The 14,336-nt window shown below is 48.9% G+C and overlaps 1 protein-coding gene across 1 annotated transcript in view; it reads left to right on the forward strand.

Annotated features, from left to right (window-relative positions):
* Nucleotides 1-1,945: 1,945 nt before the first annotated feature.
* ARHGEF18 (Rho/Rac guanine nucleotide exchange factor 18) overlaps nt 1,946-14,336 on the forward strand; it is a 100,599-nt gene continuing 88,208 nt past the window's right edge. Inside the window, exons 1-2 of the mRNA XM_070373714.1 lie at nt 1,946-2,163; nt 8,148-8,233. The gene's annotated coding sequence lies outside the window, so the exon portion shown is untranslated. The remainder of the gene's footprint in view (nt 2,164-8,147; nt 8,234-14,336) is intronic.

Raw genomic sequence — 14,336 nt, forward strand, 5'->3', positions numbered from 1 at the left:
CACAGAATTACAAAGATGTAGTCCCGTATACAAATATATACCTTAATAGAGAGATACTTCCATACAGATATATAGATATGGACTAGTATATAATGCCTTTATATACTGTTTCCATCAAGCAGTTTCAGTAGCCATGCTGCTGCTGCTGCTAAGTTGCTTCAGTTGTGCCCGACTCTGTGCAACCCCATAGATGGCAGCCCACTAGGCTCCTCTGTCCCTGGGATTCTCCAGGCAAGAACACTGGAGTGGGTTGCCATTTCCTTCTCCAGTGCATGAAGGTGAAAAGTGAAAGTGAAGTCGCTCAGTAGCCATAAATAACCTCAAAAGCATGAGTAAGAGGAAAATGGAGCAAAATAATTAGGAAGTGATGCGTTTCTTTTCAATTTTATTACGGTAAAACATCGTGATGCAAAGTGTACCACTTAACCATTTTTAAGCATGCAGTTCAGGAGCATTAAGTACATGATGACAGATTTAAGTGGTGTTATTACTTTTGTCAATTCAAATCATCAAATTTTTATGATAGCTGCATTTAACAACCGGCTCACGAAATTCCTAAACATTTTAGAATATGGGGCTCCCCTGGTGGTCCAGTGGTTAAGAATCTACCTGCCGATGCAGGGGACACACGTTCCATCCCTAGTCTGGGAATATCCCACATGCCACAGGGCAACTAAGTCTGCATGCCACAACTACTGAGCCCGTGTGTTGCAACTACTGAAGCCCGCACGCCCTAGAGCCTGTGCTCTGCAATAAGAGAAGCCCCCACAATGAGAAGCCCAAGCCTCAGCTGGAGAAAGTCCAAGCACTGCAGCAAAGACCCAGTATAGCCAAATATAAACCAATAAATAATAAATTTTACATGTGTTTTTAAAAGAATGGGCTTTCGTGAGCCAGGACCGCTGGCTCTGCCTGTCTCTGTGCTGTTATGGGCTCCTTCTAACCTTATCTTCCAGGTGCATGTCCCCACGCTTGAGTTTTCCTGAGTCTGCATGAGTATATCGTCTGTGTCTATACACCACCTGTCTCTGAGTGCCAAGGAGCCTGCGTGTACCTTGCATGCACCCAGGGGTGTCTGTGGGCAGACTGCTCTGTCCACACACTCCCACATCTTGGGGACCCACAGATACCTACACACCTGCAAACCTGGGGGCACATGTCTCTCTGTAAGAATCCAAGTGCCCAGGTGTCCACTCTAGTGGCATGCCGGAGGCAAGCCTGAGCATCTCTTCCTCACCCCATGCAGAATGACATCAGGTTGGCAGTTGAAATCAGTCATGATGGGAGTATTTACACCACACGCCAGCTGCATGCCCATTCGCTCAGTCATGTCCGACTCTTTGCAACCCCATGGACTGTAGCCTGCCAGGCTCCTCTATCCATGGGATTTCCCAAGCAAGAATACTGGAGTGGGTTGTCATGCCCTCCTCCAGCGTATCTTTCCAACCCAGGGATCGAACCCTTGTCTCCTGCGTTGGCAGGCAGATTCTTTACCACTGAGCCACCAGGGAAGCCCCTACAAAATCAACAAATGCTATGCATCACAGCTTTGAGTGTATGTGTCTGTGTGTGTGTGTGTGGTCAAGAGAGGTGGTTACTCACCTTTTACCAGTGCACCCTGGGGACGCAGGTGCCTCCGTATGCCCCATGTAACCGTGTGTATGCTTGTGTTGCCGTGCGTGTATGTGAGTGCCTGTGTCGCCGTGGATACACATGACTGGCGTGTCCCACATGCTGGGGGGAGGCCCCAGCCCTCTATACCTCTTTGGCAGTGGGTTCCACAGGAAGTGGGGGGTGGGGAGAGTGCTGAGACTGCCCTCCACATCCCCAGTCTGCTACCCCACCTCAAGATGCCTGCATGCACGGGGCGGGGTGTTGCTGAGTGGAGGGGGGAGAGCTCCCTCTTTTAAAACCCTGTCCTGTGCTGCACTCACATCCGTGCCTCAGCCCACGACAGGGGGGTAGAGGCGCCAGGCAGGCAGGCAGGCGATTGAGGAAGAGGAAGTTGGGGCAGAGTTGGGTCACCCTGTGGCTTAACCCGGGCTCTGGCCCGCAGATGCTCCCCTGGGGCCAGCTCAAAGCCCTAGCCAAGGGTCGTGGGGGCTGCGGGAGCTAGTACGCCAAGCTGGGGCACCCACAGCAGCGAGGACAAGGCTCCATCTGGTGAGTGACCATCCCTGGGGAGTGCGGGACAGATGGATGAACAGCGGTGGGAGGGGGGGCCTCAGGGGCAGCAGACAGCCCATCTACAATTTCTCTCCACCTTCTAGTCAGCCCGCTTCCTGAGTGGGTTGGGGAGGCTGTTTGACTTGAGTCTTTGCTCTGCAAATGTCTGTGGTTTTAAGAAGTCAACTCAGCGGGCTGGGGTCCATAATCAATAAGAGCAAGAGAGAAGGATGGCCCCCTTGTAGCCAAAGTCTGCTCCGGGGACAAGGAACAGGGGATAAATTGGGAGATGGGATTAGGCTCCCTGAGGCAAAGTCAGTCAAAGATGCTTTTGTTCTTAAACTAGAGATGTGGGGTGAGAAGAGAGGTTATGTGTGTGCTGTGCTTAGTCGCTCAGTCGTGTCCGACTCTTTGCAACCCCACAGACTGCAGCCCACCAGGCTCCTCTGTCCATAGAATTCTCCAGTCAAGAATACTGGAGTGGGTTGCCATTTCCTCCTCCAGAAGATCTTCTTGACCCAGGGATCAAACCCACATCTCCTGCATTGACAGATGGATTGTTTCACCACTGAGCCACCCTGGAAGCCCCAGAGAGGTCTCAGACCTCCCTGAAACATAATCCAGATAGTGGCGTTGGGGGAGTCTGACTTTCAGAACAAACTCCCACTGATGACCAAGGACATCCTTATCCTAGTCTTCCAAGGTCATCAAAGAAGGAGGTCCCACCACCCAGGCAGCCCTCCTGGTTGGAGCCCTCCACTTGGGGAGGCGCCCCGGGTCCCACCTTGGCCCTCCACCGGGAGCCTTCACACCCAGCTGCCTGGGGTGGGGTGAGGTTGGGTAGAAAGGATGTGGTTTCTGAAAGGGCACACCCAGGCCTGCTGCTTCCTCCCGGCCCCAGTGCCAACACGGCCATCAGGGTCTGGGAAGGTGGCCCAGAAGCAGCCAGGAGTGGGATGGATTTAGAGTGGAAGGCTGGAGCCAGGGATGATGGAGCTGGTGGGGTTAGGCTAGGGGCACATCAAAAAGGCCTCGAATGCTGCATTCAGAGAGCGGAGGCTCCTCAGAGAGTTCCACTGGCCAGGTCACCCGTGGTTCTGAGGAAAACCTTGACAACCACTGGCAGCCAAGGGAGCGCTTCCCCCGCTGCCAAGCACCTTGAGCTCCCCAGCCACTGGAGTGAGTGAGTCCATCTGGGAGGACTTCCTGGCAGAGGCAAGCTTTTCACTGGACCTTGAAGCACTCGTGGGATATCAATCTCAAACCCATCAGTGCATCTGGTCTGGGACATTGCCCCCACTCCACCCCCCAAGCTCCGACACAGGGCCAGACACCTGCCAGCGCTCAGTACTGCTGCGGATGGAAGGATGGCTGTGTCGGCCAGTTGTGGGTTCAGAGCCGCACTCCCCTGTGTCTGCGTGGCTGTAGACAAGTGTCCGCACTGCTCTGGCTTTGTCTGTGCTCCTCCATAGAATGTGCTGTGCTGTGGATCTTGCATGTGAGAGCATGGCTCAGTGCCCAGCATACAGTAGGCACTCTGAAACACTGTCCACCTTGCCCATTCTCTCATATTTTGTCCCTGTCCCACAGCCTGGCTATCCTGAGCACTCTCCACCCATGCCACATGTGTGCATCTGTAGAAACTCTGTGAGTCACATCTAGAAAGAGGGACTAGTCATGGGTGTCAATCTCCATCAAGCGTGCTCTAGAAAATGGTACCAATGAACCCATTTGCAGGGCAGTAATAGAGACAGACATAGACAACAGACTTGTGGATACAGGGGGAGAAGCTGGGATAAATTTAGAGAGTGGCATTGACATATACACCATTGTTGTTGTTAAGTTGCTAACTTGTGTCCAACTCTTGTGACTCCATGGACTGTAGCCCCCAAGGCTCCTCTGTCCATGGGATTTCCCAGGCAAGAGTAGTCTGTTATACAGAGTGAAGTATGTCAGAAAGAGGAAAACAAATATCACATATTAAGGCAGCCAATTAAGGCAATCAAACCAGTCAATCCTAAAGGAAATCAACCCTGAATATTCACTGGAAGGACTGATTATGATGCTAAAGCTCCAATACTTTAGCCACTTGATGCAAAGAGCCGACTCATTGGAAAAGACCCTGATGCTGGGAAAGATTGAGGGCAGGAGGAGAAGGGGACAACAGAGGATGAGATGGTTGGATGGTATCACTGACTCGATGGACATGAGTTTGAGCAAGTTGGGAGTTGGTGATGGACAGAGAAGCCTGGCGTGCTGCAGTCCATGGGGTCACACAGCTGAGCAACTAAACAAAAACAATTGACCACAGCCCACCAGGCTCCTGTGTCCATGGGATTTCCCAGGCAAAATACTGGAGTGAGTTGCCATCACCTACACCAGGGGATCTCCCTGAACCAAGGATCAAACTCGAGTCTCTGTATTGATAGATGAATGAGTCACCTCATTCATCGGAGTCACCTGGGAAGCCCCCACAGTAAGGTAATGTTCTTAAATAAGTTGATGAATTCACAAAATGACTCTCTGCACCTGCTCTGGTGAATTAGTTAGATCGGTATTTGTCACAAGGTATAGTAAGGAAATTTCAGGCACAGTGTTCTTTCAGGGAAAGGAAGGTCTACTTTGTTGCTAAGGCAGCTTGTGAGTTGTAAAGCAGACCTGGAGCTCTGGTCCTTCTAAAGTTATTATGAAGTGCAGAAAGCAACTTCTGAGGGCAGGAGGAGAAGAGGGCAACAGAGATGAGATGGTTGGATGGCATCACCGACTCAACGGACATGAGTTTCAGCAAACTCCGGGAGTTGGTGAAGGACAGGAAACCTGGTGTGCTGCAGTCCATGGGGGGTCTCAGAGAGTGGAGATGACTTATTGACTGAACAGCAACATATTAATGCATGTATATATATATATGGACTCTAGAAAATGGTACCAATGAACCCATTTGCAGGGCAGTAATAGAGACAGACATAGACAACAGACTTGTGGATACAGGGGGAGAAGCTGGGACAAATTTAGAGAGTGGCATTGACATATACACCATTGTTGTTGTTGTGTCCAACTCTTGTGACTCCTCTGTCCATGGGATTTCCCAGGCAAGAATATTGGAGTGGGTTGCCATTTCCTTCTCCACGGGACCTTCCTGACCCAGGAATCAAAATTGGCAGGCAGATTCTTTACGACTGAGCCACCAGGAAAGCCCAACATATATACAGTACCAGGTGTAAAGTAGCTAGCTAGTGGAAAGCTGCTGTATAGCACAGGGAGCTCAGTTCAGTGTTCTGTGATGACCTAGAGGGGTGGGATGAGGGGGTGGAGGGAGGCTCAAGAGTGAGGGGATATATGTATCCCCTCGTATACATATGGAAGAGGACTGGAGACAAGACTTGGGGACCATTTGGTGACTCTAGACATGGCTCAAGCCCATGGGGAATCCAGGACAACATGCTGATTTCAGCTTTAATGAGGGGATGGATATGACTTGGGAAGAAGTTGTGTTTAAGATGTTTGTTACTTACCCTCTTTGCGTCTTGGTTTCCTCACCTGAACAACGGGAATGCTGGAAGCGTCAATAGCATCATGCCACCATAGGATGATTGTGAAGAGTAAAAGAATTATTGACGTAAAACCTTGGAGTGGTGGCTGGCAAGACATAAGCGCTTGTTAAATGTTAGCTTGTGTGCTATTACTTCATCCCCGGCCTTTGCGCTGGCATGACCCACACACATGGCCTTCTAGTTGGCACTCCCTCTGAATGCCCATCAGCTTACCTAACCCTACACCAGCTGGCTGGTTCTTCCAGCTTCAGCCAATCTCTGCTGGGCTCACTAATGGATCCATGGGACACGCTGTCATGGAGGTGTCTCTGGAATCTGCCCTTTCTAGATGTCAGGGCACCATTGTGTCAAGAGAGGGTACCATCAACAAGATGGCAATCACCATCAATAAGATAGTAAAAGACCTCACTAAGATGGCAGAGATCCTCACCAAGATGCTAGATGCCCTCACCAACATGGAGGCTATCCCCACCAAGATGGCAGCTACGTCCATCAAGATGGAACACACTCGATACCCTTCACCCCCATCCAGACTCTCTTCCAGATCTTTGTATCATCTTTTAACACCTAGAACCAAAAGACCACCCTTTGGCAGGCCAAAGGGCTATTTACAACTTTAACTTGAGACATTCAAGGTCATTGGCCCTCTGCCTCCAATGACTAGCCCCCACCACAGAAATCAACCCAGCCTTCCTCCTCCCTGACAACATCACAACCAGCCCAACAGCTCAATATTTAACTGTGGACTGCTATGTTTATGATCTGGGGTTGGGTGAATCCACAGATGCAGAGAGCCAACTGTGGGGCTTGAACACTGGAGGATTTTGGTATTCATGACAGGTCTTGGAACCAACCCCACACAGGTTATAGAGGGATGGCCGTACATCATAACTTTGTACTAAGTAGGTATACCTGATCCTGTCCGTGGAGGGGATTCCTGAAAATATCCCTTCCCTGTGACATTTTACACCAGACCAAGCCATCCCTGGCCCATATTCTACCTTGCTTTCCTTTGCAGTATCTGTATCTTCTGTGGGTTTGTTGCTATTGTCGGTTTTTCTTCTACTTTTAGTTCATGAGATCCTATTCTCTGATGTGCCTCAACCTTTGATTGACTGCCAGATACCGTTTACGAAAAACTGTAGATATTTCTGGTGGTTCTTCATGGTGCTATTTCCTTCCAGAGAGGTTTTACTTTTGCTTCTGGCAGATAGTGAAAGTAAAGGCAGGTGTTGCGTGCATGTTCTGTTGCTCAGTCATATCTGATTCTTTGCAACCCAACGGACTGTAGCCCGCCAGACTCCTCTGTCCGTGGGATTTCCCAGGTAAGAATACTGGAGTGGGTTGCCATTTCCTCCTCCAGGGAATCTTCCTGACTCAGGGATGAAATCTGTGTCTCTTGCGTCTCCTTCACTGGCAGGTGGATTCTTTCCCACTGCGCCACCTGGGAAGCCCCCAAAGGCAGGTGATTTCAGTCTAATCAGAAATTAAGCTGAGTTGAAGCTGAATTTTAGTCTGGGTGAAGGTTGCTCTGTTTCTCGTTGCTCCCTGCTCCTAGAATGAAGTTTTTGGTGACCCCATCTTTCCAGGGTCTATTTCTCCAGCCCCAGAAGATTGCCAGAATTCAGAATTCAGCTTCTCAGCCTCTCTCTGGCCTGCTTTGCACCGAAGAATTGCATTCAAATCAACAACTTGCTTGCAAGGGGAGGGTAGGGGGAAACAGCACTGCATCATGTCTACTCACCTTTCTAGGATTCTGACCTCTCATATCCTGGTTTGACAACACCTTGATACTGAAGGTGTTTTTTTGCCTTCTGATTTTATCCAGTTTTTTAAAAAAAAGCTGATTCTGGTGGAAGGGTAAATCTGCAATGAGGTAGCCTGCCATCACTAGAAATAGTTATCCCGGTTGTATTTTTCCTAAGTATTTAAAATTATTTACTCATTTGTTTTTGGCTGTGCTGGGTCTTTGCTGCTGCGTGCAAGCTTTTCTCTAGTTGCAGCTAGCGGGGGCTACTCTTTGTTGTGGTACACGGGCTTCTCAGCGCAGCAGCTTCTCTCACTGCAGAGCATGAAGGCTTCAGTAGTTGTGGCTCCTGGGCTCCAGAGCACAAGTTCAGTAGTTGTGGTTCACAGGCTTAGTTGCTCCATGACAGGTGGGATCTTCGTGGACCAGGGATCGAACCTGTGTCTCTTGCATTGGCAGGCGGATTCTTAACCCTTAACCCACCAAGGAAGTCCTTCCTGTTGTATTTTTAACATAAGATTTTTATCAAGCCTCCATTTCTAACTCTGCTCAGATCACCATGTTTCTCTGTTTCTGGCCTCCTGGGTCCCTGCCTTTGTTACCACCAGTTTGATGAAGGCCCCTCCTAACTTCTTACTGCCTTTGATTTCCCTGAAGTTCTCATATCTGCTGTCTACCCAAAGGTCTGGAAGATCCAAGAGGCATTTGCAGTCTGTCCAGGGAAAGTGATGGGAGATGAGGAATTAAAACCTGGAGCACAGCAGAGGAGGTAATTTTTTAAATCTCCTTGGGTTTTCCTCTGGATTTCTGTGTAAGCATCTAGATGTTTGTGTATAACTGTTCTCAGTCACTCAGTTGTGTTTGACTCTTTGCGACCTCATGGACTGTAGCCTGCCAGGCTTCTCTGTCCATGGGATTCTCTAGGCAAGAATACTGGAGTGGGTTGCCATTTCCTACTCCAGGGGATCTTCCCGACCCCGGGATCAAACTCGTGTCTCTTGCATCTCCCACAATAGCAGGTGGATTCTTTACCACTGAGCCATCTGTTAACATATGTCTGACTGCTTATGTGTATGTGTTTGCCATTGTCTGCAAGTGCTGGAGAGTGTGTTGGGAAGTGGGAAGTGTTGGTGTATCGAGTATGGTGCGGTATCTTTCAAGGTTTTTTTTGATGTGGATTTATAAAGTCTTTATTGAGTTTGCTGTTAATACGATACTGCCTGCTTTATGTTTTGGTTTTTTAGCCATAAGGCATGTGGGATCTTAGTTTCCCAGCCAGGTATCCAACCCTCATCCCCTACACTGGAAGGCAAAGTCTTAACCACTGGACTACCAGTGTGTTACATCTGTAGAGTGTATTTTTATGTATTTTTGTAGTTGAAGATTCAGGTGCCACCTACTCAATAGGATAGTGGAAATGATGAGGGAGGTGCAGATGAGGGTCACCAAGGCCAGTGGGGAGAGCAAGAAGTGACCAAGGACAGAACCCTGTGTATATAGAGTTCAAAGGTCAGGCAGAAACAGGAAGAGGAACCAAGTCAAGAAGGGAGACTGAGAAGGAACAGACAGAGAAACAAGAGGCCTGTGAGGGATGGATTTCAGGAAGACAGTGGTCAGACCTGTCCCATGAATGTGAGACTGAAAAATGCCTGTTACAGATTTAGCCACAGAGAGAGCTAGAAGACTGAAAGGGATGGAAATAAGACTTCAGGGGGTGGTGGAGTCAAGTAGGTGTGTGTCGGTAAAGACAGAAGTGTGGATGACCCTTTGAGAAGGCAGGGTGGAGGCTGAGAGGTCACTGAAGAGAGAAGGAACAGCCAGGAATTTTTCAGAAGAGGTGGCAAGAATACACAGAAGAACTGTACAGAAAAGATCTTCATGACCCAGATAACTGGGTCAGATAACATTACTTCATGATGGTGTCATCACTCACCTAGAGCCATACATTCTGGAATGTGAAGTCAAGTGGGCCTTAGAAAGCATCACTACAAACAAAGCTAGTGGAGGTGATGGAATTCCAGTTGAGCTATTTCAAATCCTTAAAGATGATGCTGTGAAAGTGCTTCACTCAATATGCCAGCAAATTTGGAAAACTCAGCAGTGGCCACAGGACTGGAAAAGGTCAGTTTTCATTCCAATCCCAAAGAAAGGCAATACCAAAGAATGCTCACACTACTGCACAATTGCACTTATCTCACATGCTAGTAAAGTAATGCTCAAAATTCTCCAAGCCAGGCTTCAACAATACATGAACTGTAAACTTCCAGATGTTCAAGCTGGTTTTAGAAAAGGCAGAGGAACCAGAGATCAAATTGCCAACATCTGCTGGATCATCGAAAAAGCAAGAGAGTTCCAGAAAAACATCTATTTCTGCTTTATTGACTATGCTTTGACTGTGTGGATCACAGTAAACTGTGGAAAATTCTGAAAGAGATGGGAATAGCAGATCACCTGACCTGCCTCTTGAGAAACCTATATGCAGGTCAGGAAGCAACATTTAGAACTGGACATGGAACAACAGACTGGTTTCAAATAGGAAAAGGAGTATGTCAAGGCTGTATATTGTCACCCTGCTTATTTAACTTCTATGCAGAGTACATCATGAGAAATGCTGGGCTGGAAGAAGCACAAGATGGAATCAAGATTGCTGGGAGAAATGTCAATAACCTCAGATATGCAGATGACACCACTCTTATGGCAGAAAGTGAAGAGGAACTAAAAAGCCTCTTGATGAAAGTGAAAAAGGAGAGTGAAAAAGTTGGCTTAAAGTTCAACATTCAGAAAACGAAGATCATGGCATCTGGTCCCATCACTTCATGGGAAATAAATGGGGAAACAGTGGAAACAGTGTCAGACTTTATGTTTTGGGGCTCCAAAATCACTGCAGATGGTGATTGCAGCCATGAAATTAAAAGACACTTACTCCTTGGAAGGAAAGTTATGACCAACCTAGATAGCATATTGAAAAGCAGAGACGTTACTTTGCCAACAAAGGTCCGTCTAGTCAAGGCTATGGTTTTTCCAGTGGTCATATGTGGATTTGAGAGTTGGACTGTGAAGAAAGCTGAGTGCCGAAGAATTGATGTTTTGAACTGTGGTGTTGGAGAAGACTCTTGCAAGTCCCTTGGACTGCAAGGAGATCCAACCAGTCCATTCTAAAGGAGATCTGTCCTGGGTGTTCATTGGAAGGACTGATGCTGAAGGTGAAACTCCAATACTTTGGCCACCTCATGCGGAGGGTTGACTCATTGGAAAAGACCCTGATTCTGGGAGGGATTGGGGGTAGGAGGAGAAGGGGACGACAGAGGATGAGATGGCTGGATGGCATCACCGACTCAATGGGCATGAGTTTGAGTGAACTCCGGGAGTTGGTGATGGACAGGGAGGCCTGGCCTGCTGCAATTCATGGGGTCACAAAGAGTCGGACACGACTGAGCAACTGAACTGAACTGAACTGAAGTGAGGAAGATTCCACCACCAGGGGGCAGCACTTGTATGAACAAGCGCTGGCTGGCATCCACACAGATGCACATACAGATAAAGCAACAGACTCGTAGACACAAGGAAACCACAGGCCAATACCAAGCTCTCCCCCAAATACTGGAAGCAGATCTCCCCAAGTCCCAGGTGAGTCATGTAGAACCCATCCCACAGACATGGGCATTCACACAAATACATACAGAGGATCACAGAGATTTTAAAAACCACATAGATAATATTATTCAGCCATTTTTAAAAAAAAGGATATTTTGCCTGTTACAACAACATGGATAGACTTTAAAGGCATTATGCTAATGAAATAAATAAGTTCTCAACGCAAATGCTATGTGATCTCATTTATATGTAGAACTTAAAAAACAAACAAACAAACAAAAAAAAACGGTGACAACCAAACTCATAGAAAAAGAGATCAGATTTGTGGTTACTAGAGACAGGGAGTGGGGTGGGGAAATTGGATGAAGTTGGTCAAAAGGTTCCAACTTCCAGTTGTAAGATGAGTAAATCTTTGATGTAACGTATAACATGATGGCTACAGTTAACGTTGCTATATGGTGTATTTGCTTCCCTGGTGGCTCAGTCAGTTAAGAATCCACCTGCAGTGCAGGAGATGCAAGAGATGTGGCTTTGATCCCTGGGTTGGCAAGATCGCCTGGAAAAGGAAATGGCTATCCACTCCAGTATTCTTGCCTGGGAAATCCCATGGACAGAGGAGCCTAGTGTGCTACAGTCCACGGGGTTCCAAGAGATGGACATGACTTAGCAACTAAACCAACCACCAACCAGGAGAGTAAATCCTACAAGTTCTCATCAGAACAACAACAACAAAAAACATATTTTTTCTTTTCTTGGTATCTATATGGGTTGATGACTTCTCTGGTGGCTCGGACATGACTCAGCAACTTCACTTTTTATGGGTTGATGGATGCTAACGAAATTTACTGCACTAATCATTTCACAGTATATTAAGTCATTATGATGTAAACCTTAAACTTATACAGTGATGTCAGTCAACTATACCTCAATGAAACTAGGAGGAAACATTGATATAAACACCCCTATATACACACACCCCCATAGACAAGTTGACACTCAAGATTTAAAAACATGCTATGTGCTGACACACAAAAGGACTTTGTGTTCACACTCACTCAGTTGTGTCCAACTCTTTGTAATCCCAAGGACTGCAGCACACTAGGCTCCTCTGTCCATGGGATTTCCCAGGCAGGAATACCAGATTGGGTTGCTATTTCCTCCTCCAGGGGATCTTCTGGACCCAGGGATCAAACCCAGGTCTCTGCACCTCCTGCATTGCAGGCAGATTCTTTACCACTGCATCGCCTGGGAAGCTGTCACACAAATGCACTGTCAAAAGCATAGTGTGTGCATGCTCAGTGAGTTCAGTCATGTCCAGCTCTTTGTGACCCCCTGGACTGTAGCCCACCAGGCTCCTCCGTCTATGGAATTCTCCAGGCAAGAATGCTGGAGTGGTATCCCATTCTCCAGGGGATCTTCCTGACCCAGGGATCAAACCCAGGTCTCCTGCATGGCAGGCAGATTCTTTAACATCTGAGCCACCAGGGAAGCCCTCAAAAGCAGAGACAATGACAAACACTCATACACAAACACTCAGACATTCACGCATACCCAAGCCCACCGACCTCAAGACCCAGTCTATACCTGTGTCCTGAGGACTCTCTCACTGCTCTCTTCGGCTCCTCCTGGGAATGTCTTGTATTAATACAGCCAGAGCAAGAGGCCTAGAGGGCAAGGGAGGTGTGGGGTAGTGCTAAGTGCTCGGCCTCCCCCAAGGCTGCAGTCCTGCCTCCCCCGTCTCCCGCCCCAGTCCCCAGCTGCCATCAGCTGATGTGTCTGGCAGCCCCTGCAGACAGTCTCCGCCCCTCTCGCTGGCAGCCCTGTCCTGGCAGGGCTTCCCAGCCGAGCGCCTTCTTCATCCTGCCGTTCACTCACACGCTCGCACGCACGGCCCCCATGGCCAGCTCGGCGCTCAACCACTCCTGGCCGGCTCTCTCCAAGTTCTGGCTGAAGCGGTGGGCCTTTAAGAGAGGTAAGGAGGCATGCAGTGAGTAGTGGGCACTGGCCACCCAGGCTCCCTGGACAGCCTGCTGCCCACCATCCCACTCCAAGCCTTTTCTCAGCTCAGGGTACAGACACTGCCTGAATCAGCCCCAGATGATCTCTGCTTCCCCAGGGCCCCCATGGAACATCACAGACTTGTGGGGTCCCTCTTGTCTCAGAGGAGATATCTCCCCAAGCTCTGCCAGGAGGTTGTCTCGGAAGGTAAATTTGAGGATGGACAATTCGCCCTAGACCTGGGGCAGCCTGGTGGCTTCCTGGGGGTTCCTGATGCTACTTGTTCCCCGGGTGGGCGCAGGACAGAGGCTCAGAGAGGCAGCAAGAGGAAGGTCTGAGACATCCAGAGATTCAAGTAGACATGCCCTGGAATATGCACACACATACACATTGGCTGGTAGCACTCCCCCACACCGGGTCCCAGGACCTCAGTTTACCTCTGGGAGCTGGATAGACTCTTGTATCATATCCCCCCAAGGTCTGGGTGAATTGCTTTTGCAAAAAGGCACTTCTTAAATCTCAGCAAGAGTTTAGTCCTGGAAGATAGCCAGATAGTGTCCAAGGCCACGGGGCACAGGGGGATTGTGTGATAGGAACTCCCCCTACCCCTTGCCTAAGCTGGGTACTTGTTAGTGAGTGAGTTTCCGTGCAGGAGACGAACCATGGAGAAGACCCATTCGCTTCTTCATGACATACGCTCTGGTTGAGGACCTGTAGTGTGCCAGGCACTCTGCTGGAGGAGATAGGGCTAGCAGGGGACCTGGAGGCTGGGGCTGGGGAGGGAGAGGGTGGCCTGGGGACTGGGATGCAATAGAAGAACAGTCATAGTGGTAGAAATTGCTGCCAGCTGTTGAGCCCTTGTGAAGCCGGACTCAGAAAGGAGGCGTGATGAACTCAAGGTCACACAGCAAGTATATACTGAAAGACCCATGCTTTGAAACCCATTCTGTTCCAAGGCCACCTCTGGAGTGTGTTCTGGGCAGTGAAGGAAGCTACCAGTGTGAGTGGGGAGGGGGGGCTTGCAGAGAGTGTTTAAATCCACCAGTGGATGGCTATGCTAGAGAATTAGGATATCAGCCATGGATCACGAAGATGTCCACATCCTTATGAAGGTCTAGCCACTCCTGGCCACCCAGCCCACCCTATCTCCCCACCCCAGGCAGGTTGAAGCTATGATTTATAGGCTGGCAGGTGGGGGAGTGAGCTGTGGGAACCAGTGGCAACTCTTAAACCCTTTTATGGCCAGGGCTGCAGGGGTTGCTGGTGTAAGAGGCTGCCTA

The sequence above is a fragment of the Bos mutus genome, chromosome 7 (assembly GCF_027580195.1).
Source record: "Bos mutus isolate GX-2022 chromosome 7, NWIPB_WYAK_1.1, whole genome shotgun sequence".
NCBI classification, from domain to species: Eukaryota; Metazoa; Chordata; class Mammalia; order Artiodactyla; family Bovidae; genus Bos; species Bos mutus.